Source organism: Alnus glutinosa, chromosome 2 (genome assembly GCF_958979055.1).
Source record: "Alnus glutinosa chromosome 2, dhAlnGlut1.1, whole genome shotgun sequence".
Taxonomy (NCBI): domain Eukaryota; kingdom Viridiplantae; phylum Streptophyta; class Magnoliopsida; order Fagales; family Betulaceae; genus Alnus; species Alnus glutinosa.
In genome coordinates this window covers 27,908,391-27,926,013 of record NC_084887.1, presented here as the reverse complement: position 1 = coordinate 27,926,013, position 17,623 = coordinate 27,908,391, and the positions used below count along the sequence as shown (strand labels likewise).

General features: G+C 34.1%; 1 pseudogene; it reads left to right on the top strand.

The window, feature by feature from the left end:
* Positions 1–8,012: 8,012 nt before the first annotated feature.
* LOC133860440 (LEAF RUST 10 DISEASE-RESISTANCE LOCUS RECEPTOR-LIKE PROTEIN KINASE-like 2.3) lies at positions 8,013–9,012 on the top strand (annotated as a pseudogene).
* Positions 9,013–17,623: the final 8,611 nt, after the last annotated feature.

Sequence of the window (17,623 nt, the reverse complement as noted above, 5' to 3'; positions counted from 1 at the left end):
GTGGGGTACGGGAGAGTAAGTTAGCAACCTTTGTTTTTTATTATTATTTATGGTACATCGAGTCTAGACGACTCCGTAAGTGGATTTTAAATTTATAAGTTAAACCACTCGCAATAGTACGGTGAAATCCTGAGTGCGTCCAAAGGTAATGGAGAAGAATTTATCAACGAAGTGGCTAGCATTAGTAGAACATCCCATGTTAATATAGTCACTCTTCTAGGTTTCTACTGCAAGAGGACTAAAAGTGCTATAATCTATGAATTCATGCCATATGGATCTCTTGATAAGTTCATATATGATAAAGGACCTCCAATTACAAATCATCACTTGGACAGCAACACTATGTTCCAAATTGTGGTTGGCGTTGCTTGAGGACTAGAATACTTGCACCGTGGATGTAACACAAGTGGTGTGCTGTCGTCTGCACCCAAAAATAAAACCTTACTTCTAAAATTATATGTAGTAGTGAAAGTAAGGGTCGATCCCACGGAGAGTAATTAGCCGAGTTTTATGCTACGTGAACAAGGATGGGGGGGGTTTTGAGTATAAAAATAATTTAAAGAAAAATAGCTAAGAAACAATTCAAATTAAAATATTAATCAAGTAAAGAAACATTGGTCTAAGTCAACTTCCACCATCGGAATCTGGCAACTGATCATCGATGCAAATATATATCAATTCATGCTTTGAATATTCACCGTTGGAACTGTTTTCCTATCTCTCCTTAGTCGTAGTTAATTAGAAGACAAGCGCTCTAATTAACCCTAACTACTAAACAACCTAAGACAAGCGCTATAGGTTTAATCTAGTAGCAGCCTTAAAAATTAGAGAGATCGATGAAGCGAAACAACACAAGCACAAGCGGTTGCATTTAATTTCGTCGGATGTTCTTCCTAAGATTTAATAATCGCTGAGAAGTAGCAAATCATTAAATCTTAGTTGCTTCATAGATTGGAGGGATCAAACAATTACGGATTTGATATCCAACCTAGCAATAGATTGCAACGAGTAATACACTAGTAGGCCTCCTAGTAATCAAACGAGACAATCATAAAAATAAATATAGAAAAACATCTGATACTCAAAGCATAAATCGAACAACAAATTAGATCTCACAGTTTTATTGATTCCGAGGCTTCCGTTTCCTTCGACCAATTATGAAAGTTTAGCCACGCAAGGCCATGACTAATAACTCAAGGAAGTTAGAGAAGAGGGGAGAAGATGGAAGATAGATGATGTCTTCTGTGTCATGGTTCCCCCCTTTTATACACGTTTCATCCCATATGCTAGAAGCCTAGGAAATCTCCTAAAGAAAGATATTGTAAATACTATCCTAAATTAACAATACACAAATCTAATTTATTAAGGAAAGTATTAAACATAAAATAAAGGCTAGGATAACTAGGAAGGTGATGTTTTCAATGGGGACTTTTGTTGCCACATGCTCTATCGATTCTTTCCTTGTTTAAGTCTCCACAAATCTCTTCTTTATTTTCTTGATCCTCTACACATCTTTTCCTTCCTTTTCTTCCTTTTGCTTGACTTTGTATTTATTGCTTGGCTTGGCTGGAATTGATTGGATGATTATGAAAAGTCTCAAAGTAAAGAAATTTCCATATCTGAAAACTTCCGCAATTAAACCGCATCAGATCCACATCAAAACGTCAACTTCAAGCTCGATTTCGACCTTGATAAATTCAGTATCTCTCAAAACTCCAAACAAGAAAGTTGTAGATCGTTTTCTTGGTGTTCCACAGCATCTTGAATCATCTCAATCGGAGCTTTTATGAGATAGTTATGCCCAGATTACAAACTGATGTCGAAACTGTCCAAAATCGCCCAATTAGCTTGTTTTGCATTTAATGCCTCAATTTGCATCCTAAATCAAAATATAAGAATAATGAGTACATTTAGGCATTAAATAAGTATAAGAGATTAAATATAAAAGGAAAAAATATAACATTTTACATTCTCATCAACAAGGATCCTACATTTTGATATATAACCACACAATATACTTTTGGATGAGGATTTGCGCCCAAAAATCTCTAATTTTGGCCTTGCTAAACTATGCAAAACAAAAGAGAGTATTGTGTCAATGACGGGCATGAGAGGGACTGCATGATATATTGCACCAGAAGTCTTTAATCGATCGGTACTTTGGTGGGGTCTCCCATATGTCTGATGACTACAGCTACGGAATGTTGGTTTTGGAGATGGTTGGAGCAAGAAAAGAATTTGATAGTGAACTCTCTCAAAGAAGTGAAACATATTTTCCACATGGGATTCATAGCCCAGTAGTTTTTTTTCTTATAGCCAAACATCATGAAATCAAAAGGTGCCAATAGTTGTCTTCCACATGGAGGGAAGATCACTTACTTGGTATTATTGGCTGATGGATTCAGGTCACATTGGGGAATGGGAGGAATTTGTAATTGCCCTCAAGGTAAGGTTTGCTCCCTCAACTTTTGATGATCTTGTAGGGGCATTCACTAAGCTCAAACAGACATCAACTATGGAGGAATATCAAACACAGTTTGAAATCCTTTCCAATAGGATCCAAGGCATGAGTGAAGAGTTTAAGGTTAGTACATTTCTAAGTGGGTTGAAAGAAGAAGTAAGGATCACAGTAACCATGTTGAAACCAAATGCACTAACAACTTTTGGGCTGGTAAGGTCGCAAGAGAAAGAAGTTAACCGGAGGAATAGAGGTCACAAGTATCAGTCTTGGCTAATCAATTTCCAAAGTTATACCAAGCTAGCCCCATCACTTAATACCCCTCGAATCACTGCCCCAGACATACCCCCTGAAAACCGAAACACCAACCCCACGTATCTTACAAATTTCAACAAAAGGCCCAGCATACCTATTAGAAGATTAACACCAACCCAAACACAAGAAAGAAGGGAAAAAGGGCTTGATGCTCAACCATTAAAGCATTCACAACAGCTTTTCTATAGGGGGTCTGTTCCCTAAATTTTAAGAAAATCATAAAAGCCATCCATAGCAGCTTCCCAACAATTTTTTGTTCCCTGGGAATGCTACAGTGCTTCCCAATGCATTGGGAAACACTGTAGCATTCCCATGGTTTATTATATTCATAAAAAAGTATTCTCTCTCCTCCCACAGTCCTCAACAAGGGCTGCTAACTTGCTTCATCTTCTTCCATGAAAATTGTTCAACCCTGCCACAGATAAATGTAGATTAGAGCCTGTCCACATAGATCTTCACCGTAGGCTAGAGATCTTCCGGCGAAATGCTCTCGATTTATCTCCGTCGAGAAGCTCTCCCTTCATTGAACACGGCTCGGCCGCCTCCAACTTCAGCAAGCTGGAGCTAGCCTCAGACAGAGGAGGATCCCCACCCGGAGCTATTCTCACCAAGGTAGGGACATCCGGTCATAGCTAGCGCTGCCACCCCTAGAAGGACACCGAAAAAAGCCGAAGAAGAAGCTGAACGAGAAGCCTCCACCAAAACCATCCCACACCCTGCGAAATCAAACCAGCCTTGAACACCTGACCTGCGGAACCCCTGGAATCAACCACAGCGGCCGTACTGGACGAAGCAGAAAAGCACGCCGGAAAAGGAGCAAACGAGAAGCCCAACGCTTTGGGTGCCAAAAAACCCAAACCTGAAAGTACAAAACCCATACCCGCAGCGGACGGCTTGGTGGATGGCTCAGCTACGTGGAAGGCAGAGATGCGAGTGGGTTGGTAGTGGTTTTGGTGTGACGGAGTTTGGGTGTGAGGACAGAGAAGACGAGACAGGGAGAGAGAGAAGAAAAGAGATGAATAAAAAAAGGAAAAATAAAAAATAATATTTTAATAATATAGGAAAAAATGAAAGGAAGCTGTTGTGTGGTGTTTTTTTTTTATAGAAAAGTAAAAAGTAGTTTTGTTCCCTATATTTAGGGAAAATAGATGGGAATGGAAGGAAAGGTGCTAGGAATGCTCTTATCAAACTAATACATATTCTATTTAGTACTTTCAGTGCTTCTATTACGTACGTATAATGCAAATCCCGTAGCGGATCAATTCCAACGAGCCTTTCAAACTAGTACTTTTTGTAATCAACTCTATAGCTTCTTCAATAAATGATGGTTCTTCAATCAAGTTTTGAATGGCTTTCTAGTCAGATCGTTCCGGCACTCAAATATGAAGTCTCATTCGAAGCTTTAGACAAATGTGCTATTGAGATATTAGGCCCTTATAGTATCTTCTACACATTCCGATGATTGGCCGAGCGAATAAGTCAACTTTAAAGTGAATTTGTTGTGCGAAGAGCGCGTTATGACTTGTGGCTGCTTTCCTAGTGGGGGCGGCTCTTCCGTTGTGGGTAAACAAGAAACTCGACTCTACGAACCCGAGGAAAGGCTGCACAGCAGTAGTAGGGGCGTTACGACCAGAGCTTTTTGTAGTGCTAGCAGGAATGCAAGTGAATGAATCCCATCCCTTAGCGAGTGAAGTGCTTACGCCTCTTTAGAGATAGGGACGAGCGTTAGCTTTAATAATATAATAGAAAGGTTAGGGGGCTGAGAAGCTGTTGCTTGCTGTCTACCTCGCGAGCCTTCATTGCCCCGTTCTGTAACTTCCCTTCTTTCGTCCTTCCACAAGGCTGTAAAAAGAGATAAAGGTAAGAAAGGTCAGACCAATCCCATATATATATGTTATGTTGGATTTAAAAAATGACATCAATGCAAATGTAAATATTTCTAAAGTGATATGAATATAAATATTATAAATAACTGCATCTGTATTCGCATCCGGATGTACATCTATAAAAATAGGGTCCAGACAGCAAGATATGATGGTACGACCCTTACACACATCACAATCAAAATCACCCACGACTCATTCCACCAAGTTGACGCACCATTTCCACAAACAATCATATTCCCACACCAATCACCTCCAGAAAAACAATCATCTAAAACACCAACAATCATATGAAAACACCCATAAAAGCATATTATTTCAAATTTCAACCCTATCAAGACCCAAAGCTACTGGGGTACATGAATAAGATTGTTGGGATTTGTTTAGTTCATTTTTATTTTATCATTTCTTCATGTCTCAGCGGTGACTCATCAAAATTGTGAAGGCAGCAACCCTCAGCTGCCACGAGGAATGAAGAGTCTTTCTAGGACCTTGGAGACAAGGTTTATTCAAAGTGGGGTGAAATGTTACATGAATTAGGAGGGGATTAGAATTTGTAATGAAGTAAAATTTAATTTTAGTTAATAAGGATTTTTAGTTATCAATTAGGATGTGATTAGTTTTATTAGATTGTATTTTCTATTTTATCTTATTATAAGTGTCTATTTAAAGTTACTGGAAAGTTAATAAAATAACCAGAAAAATTTATTTTCAAATGTGAGTTTGAAAGATGTCTAAACTTTTTCTAAGAATCAATCCAATCTTAATGCTGTCAATTTTTTATACAACCCATGAACTCACACGAAATTAAAGAGTTATGGCTGAAGAGTCTTACCCATTTAATTAAATGGGTCGAGTTAGAGTTGAGGTATATAGTTTTATACGCATACTTTGACACAACTTGAACTTAACACAGGATGTCATGCGAACACGAATTGTCACTCCTACTCAATCTATCATGTTATGAATAAATTCTTCATAACATTAAGATACTTGTGCATTATGTTATGTTATAAGATTCATGTCCATTTCTTTCTATTTTGAAATAAAGTGTCTCAACTAATTCGATCCCTTGCATGGAAACTTTTTTTTTTTACAATAATTTGACAAATCATTTGGATATTGATGAAAATGAGAAATAAGTGCATGCATTACTCTCTCTGGTCGGCTCAGACACTGAAAACGACAATCAAACATAAACACATGGATAAACTCTGTTTAACCTTAACCATGACTGCTATCAGAAGCAACAGTCCTCCTCTTCATCTCTAGCCAACCCGTATATGTGCGTTTTCAAACCCAAAACTCACCCAGTCAACGGTCAGTACCATCGAGTATAGTCAATCTAATTCCTCTCTGTATTCCCCAATCACCAAATACCCAGTTCTTGATTTTGCTAACAAATCAGAAAATAGTTTCCAATTTCCCAATCCAATGAAACCCAAGTTGGGGTTTCAGGATACTGGTATTGGTCTCAGTTTTCTATTCCATAGCCGAATTCAAATGTAGCAAAGGATGTGGTTTAGCTTTAGCTTCATACTACGTGTGGCAGGGCTCAAATCTCACAATCATAGCTGAGGTTTTGCAATCTGACCTTAATATTACACCTGATACTATTATAAGCTACAACAAGCAGAAGATACCCAGCAAAGACAGTGTTTGTTCAACAGGATATAAGAATCAATGTTTGTACTTGTTGGTCAGGGTTGCAATTCTTGTTGTCGTCTTGTTTTTTTTAGATGAGATATTACCATAACAAATACAAACCAGAAACATTATAAATTATACTGAAAGTTTTTTTTTTTTTTTTTTGACCATTTTAAATCATTATTTATATCAAAAGTTTAAATTTAAGAACTTGTCCAAAGACTTAAGTCTTGTGTATGGATGGAATTTGCATTTCTTGTTGTAATTTTTGCTTGTTGCAGTTGTTTGAAGTGTTTGTTGTGTTTGGTGGCTGGGGGTTTTTTGCAGCTACTTTGTATTGTAGTTTCTGTGTAGCAGCTTGCTTCATTGTTTGCTGCAGTTTTTTAGTTTCTGTGTTTTGTAGCTGCTATTTGCTACTTTATAGGTATTTTTGTGTTCTGCTTTGTTGATGCAGAAGTGGTGTCCTAGTTTCTTGGACTAGTTCTAGTTTTTACTGAAGGGTAGTTATCTTGTGTTCTTGCTTATAAAAGTTTTGATTCATCTAAAACAAAAACAAACAAACAAAAAAGAGTTTAAATATATAAAAAAATGGTGAACTCAAACTCCTATTCTATAAGAAAGGTTTACATGCACATCCTTCTAGAGGATTCTAAAATCTAAATAATTTTTTGAGAAAAAGTACACATACTCCTCTTAAACTATCACCTAATTGTCAATATGTCTCTCAAACTGCCAATTGTATCAATGTAGCCCCTTAAATTACCAAACAATGTCAATGCGCCCTACAATAACAAAAATAGTCTTCATAAAATTATAAAAAATTTTAAAAACAAAACAAAAATATAAAAATAATTCTTTTTTAAAAAAAAATTAAAATTAAAAAAAAAACCAAAAAATTATTTTTTAGATTTTGTTTTATATAATTTTAGTTTGGGCACCTTTCAATCTTTTAAAAAAAAATTAAAAAAAAATTAAAAAAATAGATATATATTTTTTAGTTTTAGTGTTTTTTTTTTTTTCTCGAATTTATAAGGATATATTTGTCTTATTGAAACTTTTATAGGATTACTTTTATCTTTTTGTTGACTCTAAGGGGAATTGACATTTTTTAGTAGTTTGGAAGAGAGGGGGGGAGGGGGAGGAGGGCATTGACACCATTGGTAGTTTAGGACTTTGGGGGCACATTGATAATAGAATAGTAGTTTGTAGGGTAAGTGTACTTTTTTCTATTTTTTTTTCTTTTATACCTCCCTGACTTCTCTTCCCACACTCATTTTTAGTCGTAACAATGTGATCATCATGCAAGTTACAGAAAAAAAAAAAAAAAAAAAAAAAAAAAAAAAAAGAACTCTCTAACTTTGTGTTCTTGTTGCAGAATCGAATGGCAATCCGTTGCTGAAAATTGCATTTGGTATGAGGATCAATATTGTACAAAAGTTATTCTAGCTTCTTTCTTTCTTTCTTGCTCTAACATGCAGATAATGAAAAGGCATTATATATCTTTCTGTATGTTTCATAAGAGATCGTGTACCATTTCTGCAATACATTATTTTATTTCTATTCTTCTTCCTGTGCTATAATATTGAAATACATGACTAATTAAGACCATTCTTTGCAAGCAGGCATTTTTAGAGCTGTGGCTGGGATTGTTTGTAATCTCTTTTGTGATTATCTACAGCGTTAAGAGAAGGTACTTCTCAAGTAACGCAATGGTCTGCAGTAAAAGTGGTGCAAAAAACTTTCAAACCATTGATGAGGAATTCGAACAGAAGTACATATCAATATCACCAAAGCGATATACTTATTCAGATGTGAAGAAATTGACCGACTCATTCAAAGAAAAAGGTGGACAAGGAGGATATGGTGTTGTATACAAAGGGAAGCTACCTGAAGGGCGTATGGTGGCAATGAAAATCATGAGCGCGTCCAAAGGTAATGAAGAAGAATTTATCAATGAAGTGGCTAGCATTAGTAGAACATCCCATGTTAATATAGTCACTCTTCTAGGCTTATGCTACGAGAGGACTGAAAGAGCTATAATCTATGAATTCATGTCTTATGGATCTCTTAATAAGTTCATATATGATAAAGGATCTCCAATTACAAATCATCACTTGGACAACAACACTATGTTCCAAATTGTAGTTGGCATTGCTCGAGGACTAGAATACTTGCACCGTGGATGTAACACAAGGATCCTACATTTTGACATAAAACCACATACTTTTGGATGAGGATTTGCACCCAAAAATATTTGATGTTGGCCTTCCTAAACTATGCAAAACAAAAGAGAGTAGTGTCAATGACGAGTATGAGAAGGACTGCTGGATATATTGTACCAGAAGTCTTTAGTCGGTACTTTAGTGGGGTCTCCCACAAGTCTGATGTTTACAGCTACGGAATGTTGGCTTTGGAAATGGTTGGAGCAAGAAAAGAATTTGATGGTGAACTCTCTCAAACCAACAAGACATATTTTCCACATGGAATTTATAACGAACTTGAACAGATCGAGTGGGACTTTTGTAACTTTGGCGGATATAATAGAGGATGAAGAATACAAAGTAAAAAAGATGATAATGGTCAGTTTATGGTGCACTCAAACTAGTCCTTTAGATCGTCCATCAATGGATAAGGTGATCGAGATGTTAGAAGGTAGCCTAATCCTTATAATTTCCACCAAAGCCTATCTTGCATTCACCTGTGAGGTAGCCTGAAGATTCTCCCACAAGTTCACAGTCACAGAATCCAACATTTTAAACGGTTACAATTGTGTCATAGGATTCAAAAATTTTAAATAAAGGATTTGTGTTGAGTTGACTTCTCGAAGAGTGTGACATCCCACATCGCCTGGAAATGGAGATATGCTTATATGTATAAATGCATCATTTATGACACAACGCGTTTTAAAGCCGTGATGGTGTTACAGTCTTCCGTAACAGGGATGGAAGATGGTGATTTGGATGGGGAAGTGCCTGGGATAGTAGGGTATTCGAGGTACCCTGGGCCTCCTAAGGTTAGGGTTATTCGAGAAACTCTAAAAACTCTTAAACAACCACAAGAGTTGAATAATATTTTTCTGCTTGTTTTATTCATTCTTCAATACCCTTATTAATAGGGTTACAAAGCTAGAATTACAGGACGATAATTAAATAAATATTACAAATCCTAAATAATAAATATTAATTATAAAGGGAGACAAATCCCTTATTTTCCTATTGGAGATATTGCTTTATGAGCAATACTCCTTATTTACTTAATAATAATAATAATCTACGACTTTTACCTTATTTAAAAACCTAACCTAATTATTCTATTAAAGAGGGCATAAACATAATTTCAATAATGCCCTTATCACATATTCTAGGTACGTAACAGATGGTCATGAACCTATCAGACCTCCGCAGTTAAGCGTGCTTCTACGAGAGCAATCCCAGGATGGGTGACATCTTGGAAAGTCTGGTTTGGGAAGTCAAAAGCGAACAATATTGTGTCATTGGGGGTGGGTCGTTACAAAAAGTGGTGCAAAAGCAATCTGTTTGGAATGGATGAGTAAAATTGAGGAAGGGTTTAGAAGAGCTTTGTGAACTTCATAATCTATGTCGAGGACTTTTTTGAAGAATTAAAATTTGAGAAAAGACTTTAATTGTTGATTACTAGCTAGGCTTAATCTTCTATATAGGCTTTGGTGCGAAAGCAATGTTGATGCAGGAATGCATACATATAAGAGGGAATTGTGGATCCTCTCCATTTCAAACAAAATGGGTAGTATCTATTTTATGAACATGATTTAAAGTTGGTGCATCTAACGTTGTATATAAAGCCAATGTTGACATGTCGTTTAAAAAATTTAAATAATATGAAATCATGTATGTACACCGGCCATTAGACACACCAACTTCAAATTTTGACAATTTAAAATGGAGAGGATCCTTATCCATGTAAGAGCAGTTTGAATGTTACAAAATTGAACTCTTTTAATTAGTGTAGGCTTAAACCCCTCCTGAATTAATAGAATTATAATTAAATTCTATGAAGGAAGGGTTTAAGTCTATGAGCTAAAGTAAATTAATTCTAGAACTTAATTTATGTTTGCATCTGACTCAAAACTTGAAGCGGACAGCGCAACCACCCATCCGAATGGTAAAGATTTCCTTCAAGCTTTTCTTGTAGGTTTATCTAAACCACATGAAAGCACAGGCCAGGCAATCTTCGCTTTCAAGTTATCAAAAAGAGAACTTATATATTATGGAAAGTTTGAAGATGCTCGGAAGTCCAAATTGGCAGGTATATAGTGCAACTTCTCTCTCTCTCTCTCTCTCTCTCTCTCTATATATATATATATATATATATATATATATATATATGAGGAATGATTCACTACCACCTAAATATACAACTTTTCACCACCTTGTCTATGTGGCAAGGTGGTCCCCTACTAACTTTAGAGTTTTTTTATTTTTAAAAAATAAAATAAAGTGGGGGACCACCTTACCACATAGACAAGGTGGTGAAAAGTTGTATATTTAGGTGGTAAAGAATCATTTCTCTCTCTCTCTCTCTCTCTCTCTCTATATATATATATATATATATATATATATATATATATATATATATATATATATATATATATATATATATATATACATGGATTCGATACTTTGCAGACCCTTACACGTAAAGGAACGTTAAAGCACAAATATACTTTCTCTTGAGAGAATCGCTGCTCAAGATTAGGAAGAGGAGGTTCGAAAGAAAACATAAATTTAAAAGAAATTAAAGATAAAGTACAGAATAATAAAATAGAAATAAGAGTTTTACGTAGTTCAGTCTATGACCTATGGTCACATGTAGTAGCGGAGCCAAGATTTCAGTTTAGGGGGAGCAAGATTTTTTTTTTTAATGAAAAAAAAATTAAAGTTAATAAAAAATATTAAAAAAATATAGCTAACGCAATATTGTGAGCCTCCACATGGTTTTGTAACTTTTTTCTCTCTTTTCAATTTTTAAACCCTTTAGTAACAAATGAGTATCCTCCTACTTGATTTTCAGTGTCTAGTATGAAAAGATAACAATATAGACAATACGCACAACATCTAAAATGCTGTATTCCAACCAATCAGCATATCCTGTGAATCATGCTAGATTAAAATGACGTCATGTTTTTTCATATTGTGTTTTTAAAAAATCATGATCAATTGGTTGACAAAGTCTTTTTTGTAAATATGTTCTTCAGATTTGATCTCTGTCACTAGGATAGTAATCAATTTTTTTTTTTTTTTTAAGCAAGGATTTGCTAGCAAATTTGCTATATTTACCTCGACACAAGCTCCTTTAAAATTTGATTGGAGTTTAATAAAATAATTATTGTTCTCCATAATTGCAAGTAACTACAATTATATATTTCATTCATTCAAAATATGTAACATATGTATTTATAAATATTAAGTTTTAAATAGTCCATGTACCTATTATTTTTTGATGGGAAAAATTCTGTGTACTTGCGTGGACTAAGAATTGATGTTCAGATTTTTTTTGAAAAAATTGGCCTCTCACATTTAAAGTGACTCACGTCTCAGTCATCCTTCATTTTTTTTTTTTTTACTCCGACCCTTCATAGGCCGGTCCCCTCTCATGAGTCTCACCGATTCAAGATAAAAACACAAAAGTCATTAAGTCAAACGGTGCGTTTGACGAAATGTAACTCCAAATAAATGAAACGTTGCGTTTTCAATCAAAACTTTTGTTTTGCAAATTCTTCTGCATGAAACATTGCGTTTTACAAATATATTGTTCATCTTCAAGCTTGGTTCTTTTTTCTGAAGATTTCGAACGCGTGTACACACTGACCTAATTTAACAAAACACGATAAATCGTTGGCTTTAATGGCTTGAGTCAAAAATTTTAATACTTCTGAAAAATAATTTGCCCCTTAATGAATGGTTGAGGGGGGTATTAGAAAATAAAGAGAAGGCAGAGAATACAGAGGAGGGAAAGAGAAGAGGAAGAACACAGGAGAAATTAAGGACTACATCTTGCTTGATTTCATTTGCATTGCTTGATTACAAGATAGCTTAATATATAGGCCTTAATAAAGGTTAAAGACCAGAGTACAAAATGATAAACTTAAGTAGAAATACAAATAGGTATGGGTTGAGATACAGAAGTGGCTGCTGCAGATTTAGGGATGACTTGCTGCAGTGGTATGGTAACTTGCTTGCTGCTGTGGATATTCTCTAACAGGGGGAGGGGGAACAAGGATATTAAAAAAAAATCATAAGGAGTAAAGAAAATTTTGGGAGGTAGGGGGGGGGGGGGCACTTGCCCCCTCTCGACCCCCTGGCTCTGCCCCTGGTCACATGATAAAACTCAAAGGACTTAATTTTACTTTTATTTCTTTGAGTAATGTTTACAATATAAATAACAGATCAATTATATAATATAAATAGACTTCAACTACAACTAGGTGATAGTCTTCAACTCTGACTAAGTGATAGATCGACTTCATCTATAGTTAGGCCACAGTCTTAAATTGTGACTAGGTGATAGACTTCAACTGTAGTTAGGTACGGTCACAGTCTTTAACTGTGACTAGGTGATAGTCTTCAACTGTAAATTGGATTCTTGAACTCCTGATATACTCTAACCACTACAAAAAAACCACTAATTATAGACTGTTTTAGAAACCATCTAGAGTTAAACTTTTATGGACAGTTTTTTTAAAACCGTCCATAAAGAAATAAATATGGACGGTTTACTAAAATCGTCCTTAAAAAACCAGACGGTTTGAAGAAAACCGTTCGGAATTAGAAAATTCCAGACAATTTGTTTAAAACCGTCTATAAATATATAGATGGTTTGAAGCAAACCATCCGGAATTAGAAAATTTCAAACAGTTTGTTTACAACCGTCTATAAATATATAGACGGTTTCAAGCAAACCGTCTAGAAATTACTATTTCCGGTAATACATTGTTGGATTTTAATGACAAAACTTCAAATTTTAAAGAACGTCCTCTTAAAAACATCATTTTAAAACTCTAATTGTAGAATCTCAATGGTTGAAGTTGATTAACATTATTTTTTTAAAAAAAAATTATATTTATCATATTTTTAATTGGCCCCTACAATACTAAATTAAATTTTTGTCTCCGCCACAAACTAAGAGCTAACTTGTTATTTAAAAGAAAAAAAGAATATGACATGTTTAATTGAATTGATGGAATTAAAGTTGGTTTATATAATCCTACATCCTTTCTTCAACCCAAAGCGAAGCAAACAGAAAAACACTAATTGCGCTCCTAGTTTTAATTAGTGGGGGCCATTTCAATGCCAAAAATTAAGGTACATGACATTGATGTTTGTCCATGTGTATTGACTCAAGTCAATGCCAAAAAGCTATATGACAGTTTTTAGGAAGGAAAATGACAAAGGAAAAGTTCGAGGATTGGCCTCATTTGAAATTTTCTTACCCCTTCCATTTCATTTGGAACTTTTTTTTAATAATTGAAAATAGGATTGATGTGATATAAATTTTTTTTATATGAAAAAATGAGAAAAAATTTTATTTTAGTGAGTTTTTTATTTAAAAAGTAATAAAAAAGTGTTGATGTGATATAAAAAGTGAAAAAAAAAAATTAAGAATGTTTTGAAATTGATATTTTTTGGGGGAAGTAAAAATAAGTGAAGGAGAGGAGAAAGTGAATTTCAAACGAGGCTAAGAGCACGTCTCTCCCGCCAACTCAATTGTTGAGTCTTCCGTCTGATCTATAGAAGTTAGATTTTTTATTTTTTTTAATAGATAAATAAACAAATTTTATGACCACCAAAAGCTACTCTTCTCATCTTCAAGCAAGGGAATTAATTAAGGACGTCATTTTTGTTTCCCTATAGGCTATAAGGCTAGCATTCTTTGATTTTAGAAGAAGTAATCTTTTATATTTTATCCAATTGTGACTAGCTAGGCTAGGATGTCATGGTTGTTTATTGGAATTTGGAAGACTTCTACATTTAATTTTTATAATTTTGAGAAATTTTTTAGAATATAATATTATTTAATTAGATTTTATAAATATTTAATTTAATTTAGGCAAAATTCAGTCTTTTATGATACTACCTATATGATTTTTTTTAGGGAGTTTTCCTGCATTATATATGGGAGCCGGATTGCAAATTTGAAGAACTCCCCTTAATTTGTTAGTTGGGGGGCCAAACGTTTATATGACATTAGGTATGTTTAGTAAACGATTTTATAATTAAATTTTTATTTTAAGAGTAATAAAAAGTGATTGATGCGATATAAAGTAAAAGAAAAAAATTAAAATTTTTATTTAAATGATATTAAAAAGTGATTTGTGTTATATAAAAAATAAAAATGTTTTTAATGTGAATTTTTTTTTTAAAAAAAAAAAAAAATTAGAATGATTTGACAACGGTGGGATCGGACATCAAGTGAATTTTAATTAAAGTGATGATGTTTGACTCTCAAGTCAAAGACATTGAACATTGACTCGTAGATGCCAATGTGTTCTAAGTCAAGCAATAGGTTGTTCGTGTTTAGGGTCCTCAAAACTGCTTTTACGAAGAAATTAAAATGGAATTGGCCTTCCAAATTAAGGAGGGGGGCACGCATGACGACGTCAAAGACAACATTTTTTTTTTTTTTTTTTTTTATAGATACATGAAAAGAAACAGAATTACAATAGGAATAAAAAACAGCAAAAATAAAGGTTGGGTAACTCGAAATTTAAACTATGAATGAAAGTACGCGAGGGCAATGGAACCGAAGATGCGGGTTTAATGATTCGTGACACGGATGTCAAAAACCGAAGCCACCAGTTAAGGTGGTATAAGATGTATAAAGAGTCCAAAGAACTCAAACACCAACACAGGGATAAACAAAGAGAGGTTACAACAGAAAAGCTCAAAACAAAACAACAATACAAAAATAGGTAAAAAACCAACAACAGAGGCCTGGAGGGGAGGGGGATGGGAGCCACCTCTGGTGGCGCGTGAGAGCCACGCCCAGCCAGAGGAAGGCCTCTCGCTAATGGGAGACGCTGGAGCCGCCGAAATACGCCGCAAGCCGCGGTGGGGAGAGGCGGTGGGAGGAGACATGGTGTTGTAATATGTGTGTTACAAACATTATTTCATTTTTAGCCATCTTTAAATGTTTTACCATTTGGTATTAAAATATATTCATGAGTTTTATGACAAAGAAAAAAAAAATTGATTTATTAAAATATATATTTATGAGTTTTTATTTTGTAACCGTTGGTTATTAAAAATTGTTTTTATGGCTTTTTAATCTTCAAACATTTTGTCATTATTAAAGTTTATTACTTTTGATTTGTAACGGTTAATAGTTATGAGTCTTATGACCGTTTGTCATTCATGAGCCTTAAAAGAAAATCTATAGTGCTAACATTTTTTGATCGTTTATATAAATTGAGTTCCCAATGCATTTGAGAACAATCTTCTTCTTTGGCTAAAACCTCTAACATATTTTTCTAGTGTGCATTCATATATTTCAACGTGAATTTGGTTTTAAGCCATAAAGCTATTGTTATATTATTAGCTTTTCTACAAGAAAAATATTCTAAAGTCTCCCATCCACTTTGATCAAAGGGTTGTTCTATTTGATCTTTGTTATTGGAAGTGTGTCCTTAACGAAGATAGACGCTATAGTCTAATCCTGGGAGGTTGCGTGTCAAGAGATCCGATCACACCGAGTTATACACTCCGGGAGGCACGAATCAACCTTTAAGGACAACGCTCTTGCGTGATTCTATAGCATTGTGAGATCTTTCCTTAAGTTAATTTTAATCTCTTGTACAATATTTATTTTATTATTATTATTATTTCGGATCAATTTGGTCTAGTATCAACAATAATTTTTCAATCAATTATTTGTTTAACAATTATTTATTTAATTGTTAATTTTCATATTGATATTATTTTATTTCAATAAGAACTTTGTGCACCATCCAAAATTATTTCCAACAATCTTAAAGGTTGATTTACGTTGATGGTTGCACAAATATTTTGATTAAGGTGATAACAATGGTATTTGAACTTATGAGAAGTCAAATACAATTGGAGTTTGAGGTATGCAATTCGCATACAAGAAAGATGAAATCAATTAGTGGTTGAAAAGATGAAGACTCTGTTGTGGAAAAAAAAAATTATCTGATTTGTTTGTCAGAAGAAAAGCTTGGTTTCATTTGTCGATATTGGAAGTGAAAATATTTTTGACAAAAAGAATTTTTCAATTATTTGAACTCAAATTTGTATTATTTAGTTTGCTTGTCAAATAATCTTTTCATGTTAAGTCACGAATCTTGCAATAAAAGTTGAGACTTTTATAGAATTTTAGAACTTAGTAATTTCTATTTTGTTGTGCTGAGTTTGTTGGAGAACATTCACATCTATTAATAATAACAAATGTGAATGATTACTTATGTTGTAAAAAAGAAAATAAACATTGCTAATTGTGAGCAAAGAATACTATTTTGCTGAATATTCTTGTAGGTAAGCACATGTAAGAGGAAGAGATGTGGTGTGCATGTTCAATTGATCGGTTTTCATGACACTCAATTAGTATGTGGTGACTTAGCCTATTTTGGAGGATCTTGGAGTAAAACCGTTGGCTCCGCTGTGAGTTCTTAAATTATATTTCCTATGTCTTGATTTTTTTTTTAAGACATGATATACAATTTCATTTATTAAAATGAAAAAAAAAAATCAAGTAATGAAGGTGCTCCTTGATTGAATTAAAGCTGATGAAAAAATTATAATTATGTGAATATTGTATCTAATAAGCGGCATATGTTGATTGATCTATTTGGAAAAAAGAAATAGCATCTAGCACTAATGTTAGCTATGGAATGCTAGATTAGCATGAACACTTTAAAAGTATTTGCTAATTAATTTTTTCATCTATATCATTTAGCTTTCAATTTTCCTAACATGCTGATTAGGAATAAAATATTTGTGATGATTGATGTTCCTATTAGAGCTCATTTATAATCGGAAAAAATTTATCATATCGTAAGATTGATAACAATGGCGTATTTATAACAATGAGCCAATAATAGTTGATTATTACATGATTGAGCCTAATACTTTGCATATTTATTGTAGCTTAAGTTGAAAAGATTTTTTTTATCTTGGTAGAACTTGAAAAAATTGTTACAAGCAGTAATAATTATTTAGTGAAGTTCCTTAGTGATTGAGCCTAATACTTTGCAACAATCGGATACCAAATCCCTCGAACGCCACCAAGCACGGCAACAGAGGTGGAAACATAGTCATCACGCGCGGCA